Source organism: Dasypus novemcinctus, chromosome 6 (genome assembly GCF_030445035.2).
Source record: "Dasypus novemcinctus isolate mDasNov1 chromosome 6, mDasNov1.1.hap2, whole genome shotgun sequence".
NCBI lineage: Eukaryota > Metazoa > Chordata > Mammalia > Cingulata > Dasypodidae > Dasypus > Dasypus novemcinctus.
In genome coordinates this window covers 19,333,300-19,337,775 of record NC_080678.1, presented here as the reverse complement: position 1 = coordinate 19,337,775, position 4,476 = coordinate 19,333,300, and the positions used below count along the sequence as shown (strand labels likewise).

The 4,476-nt window shown below is 57.3% G+C and overlaps 1 long non-coding RNA gene across 1 annotated transcript; it reads right to left on the bottom strand.

The window, feature by feature from the left end:
• Positions 1-213: 213 nt before the first annotated feature.
• LOC139439214 (uncharacterized) lies at positions 214-4,232 on the bottom strand. Its single transcript, XR_011648988.1, has 2 exons — positions 4,017-4,232; positions 214-3,298 (listed from the first exon to the last, which is right to left on the bottom strand). It is a non-coding gene; the product is annotated as an uncharacterized lncRNA (long non-coding RNA).
• Between the last annotated feature and the right edge of the window lie 244 nt (positions 4,233-4,476).

Below are 4,476 nucleotides of genomic sequence, written 5' to 3'. Positions count from 1 at the left end.
GAAGGACCTCGGCTCTCATCCAACCATCCCCACGGCTTCTGAAAACTCACGGGGGCAGCCCACCTGAGTCCCCTCAGCCGCCGCGAAGCCCCTGGTCATTTGCGCACCCCACGCTGGCTCCAGGCCAGTGCTGTCCCAGAGGACTTCCTGCCAGGATGGGAGCCCCACGTGGCTCTGGGCCTCTTGTGAAATGTGGCCAGTGAAAGCGAGAAGTGAATTCAATTTAACTTTAATTAATATCCATCTGAAGAGCCGCCTCTGCCTAGTGGTGACTGGATTGGCCAGCACTGCTCTGGGCTATCACAATTTCTCCCTGCAAAGGTGTGTTCCTGGTGGAGACTCAGAATCATGAAGCAAGATTTAAAGTGTGTCAATATGCACTGCTAAATAAGGTGGAAAAGCACGGAAGCCACTTTAGGCAGAATTCCTGAAAATAGTATAAAGTTAAAGAAAGAGAAGGAAAGAGGTAGGGAAAGAGGGAGAGAGGGAGGGAGGGAAGGAAAAAGGAACTCAAATTAGCTCAAAAAGTCCACTTCCCAGAATACCTCTCTCCCTGTGCAGCGTGTGGACAAGGCATCTCTGCATCTCCTCCTTTTGATCTAGGCAAATGGGAGGCTTTGCTGCAGAGGGTGAGAGCAAGAGTCAGGCTAAAACAACCAGAGTCCTCAGTAGTTCGGCTGGCAAAAGCTAGAGCGTTCAGCACGCTCCCCGGGAAAGGCTGAGAAGCAGTGCCATCCACCTCCGAGGCTCACACCTGCCCTTCTGCCTGGCAGTCTTGGCTCCTGGTGCAGCTGGAGGGGGTGATTAGCTCCCTCTTGCAATTCTACCCCTCGGAGCCTGACAGGAGACTTTGAAGACCATCCACCAGCCGTGCTGCACAAGCTGAAGTGGGAGTACTTGCCTCTTCGGGTGGTTGGTGACAAACGGATGCTGCCAGCCTCCCCAGCAGCCAGGGCCAGAGGGGCAAGGCTGACGCTGGAGCTCTGGATCTGCACTGGGGAGCCCTATGGCCCCCCACTTGTTGCCAGAACAGTACACGGCCAGAATCGGTATTCAATAATTGCTGAATGAACAACAAACATCTGGGTGTGGGCTGCGGGGCCAGACCTCATGATTTTGCCTCATGCCTGCTGGCTTTGTGACTGTGGGCAAGTGCCTAGCCTCTCTGAGTCTCAGGGAGCATGGGCAGAATGAAATGATCATGCACGCAAAGGAAGAGCGCCTTTGACATGGGGACTGCTATGCTGACGATGAGGATGGGGGCTCCACGGGACTCGAGAGGTCTGGTTTCCCCCAGGGCCGCCTTTGGCCTGGGTCTGACCTCCCTACCCATGCTGGACCAGCAGTGTGGCTGTGCGGATGATTCTGAGCTGCTGGTCAAGGGGCCTGGAGCAGGTATGGGCTCCCCCAGCCGGAGGCCCCCTTGCCCGGCCTCTTGGGTCCTGTCTTACACTCCATGGAGCATCCTCGACTCGCCCCAGCTCTTGCACCCTCCCCCATCGGGAGCCCCAGGAGCAGCAGTGTGTGCCCTCTGCCCCGAGGGTCCTGACTCCAGGCCTGGGCCCTCCTCCAAGCCAGGCCGCCTCACACTCTCTCCGCCGGACACGCTCCCCAGGTCTGTGAGCCACGCGCGTGCCCCACGTTGTCCTCCAACGACCCGGAATCACTGCTTCTGGCAGTCGAGGCACTGGTGACAGCTGCCTCCTGCCTGTCCAGCCTGGGAAGTCACTACCTGAGTCGCCAAACCAGGCCTGTCACTTCCCTTCAAGGCCAGGGCCAAATCTAAGGGTTCAAAGGACACCTTTAAAGGACACCCCGCTCACTCCGCCGCTTGCTCTCCCTTCCCCCCAAACTCAAAGATGGGAAACTAGAAGGAAAAGAACAGAGTGCCCACTCGGCTGCGTCTCCTTCCCCTGGAAAATGAATGGAGCCAAGGCCTGGTCGCCGGAGTAACCATTGGAAATCCATTTCTTTGAAGAAATCGTGAATCCTGCTTGCGTCCGTTAATCTATGTTAATAAGCCCTTGACTGCAGAGGGATAGGGGGCACTCAATTCCCGAAGCCCCACACCCCATACTCAGCCAGCTCCGGCGACACCAGGACCCCCAGGGCAGGGGCTCAGAGCGCGGGGGGAGAGGAGGGCGCCCTGGCCAGGCCCCAACCAGGATCCTCGTCCAAGAAGGCTCAGAGCTCAGTGAGTCCAAGAAAGTGGAACCTGCACACCCCGCCTTCCGCACCCCCTCGTAGCCCTCAGCTGCTCCCGCCCCACCGCGCCCCGTCGTCACCCCTCCCCCAGGGCCTGGCTCCAGTGCGGCTGCTAAGGGAATAGTGGCAGAGTCGAACCAAAAGGTCCGCTAAATCGGAATTCTAATTTTAGTTCTAAGCTGAAGGAGAAATTAGGGATGGAAGAACAAGGCCCTGAGACCCAACCGGGGGGGCGTTTCTCCCTGTCAGGTACACCCACCTGCCCATCAGTCACCAGGAGCCTGATGCTGAAATGCAGACTCTTGGGCCCATCGCAGAACAACAGATTCCGAACCTCCTGGTGGCAGCAGGGCAGCGACGGGGGGGGGGGGGGGGGGGGGCAGGTAAAACACAGATCGACCAGTTCCCTTAGCGAGAGCCATGCCCACTGGAGCAGTGGGGCGTCCACCCCCCTCTTCTTCCCAGCAAGAAAACAGAGCCCGGGAGAGGGGCAGCGGGCTGGCCAAGGAGTGGGTAAGGTAGCGTCAGAAAGGCTGCTGCAGCTCAGAGGCCCCGGGGTGAATGGGAGGGGTGGAGCAGACGAGGGTTCTCAGGTCCTTCAGGCTCCCTGGCACTGAAGTTTTGTCCCCCACCCTCAGCACCCCCTAAGTCTCTGAGCAGACAAGGAAGCCCCCAGCGCTTCCAGCCCGGGGACAGGTTCCTCCCGTCAGAGGTCCTGGTGGGCCCCCCAAGCTCGGCTCAGGAAGAGGCTGCCTGCGCAGCGTGGCCAGCGCTAGCCCCTTCTGTTTTATTAATCACATCAACTGCCAGTCAGTCGGTGGGGACCCACGAGACCAGAAGGAGACGTGCCGCCTGGCCACATGGAGATCCTGGGCTCCCTAGGGACCCCGGCCAGCCTGCGCAGCATCCTGGGGGGAAATGTTTGGTTCCTGGGAAGTGTCCTGACATGCAAGTGGCTCAGCTTGTTCCGACTCTTCACCTCCCAGGGTCTGCAGTGCATCCCAGGATTTAGGAGCACAGCCCCAGCTCCATCCCATGGTCGCCGAGGGACTTTGGATAGTCACTGAACTTCTCCGAACCCCTTATACCTCATCTGTAAAATGGGGTTGAAAACGTTAGTACAAATATGTGAGTGTTTTTTCATGAACTATAACAAATGTACAATACTGATACATGGTGCTAGTAATAGGGGGTGTATGGGAAAATACACCAAGTGTTCGCTATGGACCATAGTTAGTGGAAATAGCCTGATGATGTTCTCTCATAATCGCTAACAAATGTTCCACAGCAACGTGGTGTGTTGGTGGAGAAGTAATGTATGCGAATTCTGCACATAATGCATGATTGTTTTATCTAGTAAAAAAATGTATATAAAAAATGCATATTATGATCTTTAAAACTTAGTAGCTCCCTCTTGGGATGCTCTTGGGGACTGAATGCCCCCAGGTCTAGGAAGTGTTTAGTGCTCAGCCTGCTGGTCGGAAATGCTCAGTAATTGAAAGCTGCCGTATTCACCTAAGGACTTCACTCATGGGACCACAGCCAGGGTGAGGCACCCCCACAGATCCAGTAAGACGTGGGCGCTTCAGATTACCATGGAGATGGCCCATCCTAATACCCGGAGGCCGCTCTGTGGCTGCTTCCTGAGTTAAGAGAAAATAGGAATCTAATTTTAGCCCAAAGAAGAGAAAGTTAAAAGGCAGCTTGAACTAATGGGCTCTGGCTAGACAATACGGTAATTGCTACCATGTTTCAGCGCTTACTATGTGATAACAGCTTTTCTTTAAGGAAAAAAAGGCTTGTAAACTCACCGCAATCGCAGCTCTTCTGTCTCCCCACTACTCTTCTTTGCCTCCTTTCTAGCATAAGCCCTGCTGGGGGACCCGGGCCAGGCTCCCACAGCGCTGAGACCTGAGCTGAGGGCTGCCCGAAGCCTGGGAGCCCGTGAGCCTGAGTGGCACCCAGCACAGAGCCCCGGAAAGGCGACCCGACAGCGCCGGACAGGCCACCAGCGCTCACGTGTCTGTGCCTCGTGGGGTAGGAGGGCAGGGCTGAGGAGGCCGCAGGCAGCTCGGAGCCGCCACAGCCGCTGTCCTGGCGGGTAGCCCAGATGGCCACCGGGTGTCCAGGAGGAGCGCCCGGGGGGTGGGGTGGGGGAGGCGGGGCCTGGAGGTCCCAGCAGCTGGCCCCCAGGGTGCCACCAGCAGGACCTGAGCCCTTCTCCCTGCTTCTCTGGGGCCCGGTGCACAGAGGGAGACCCTCCCCCCTGGA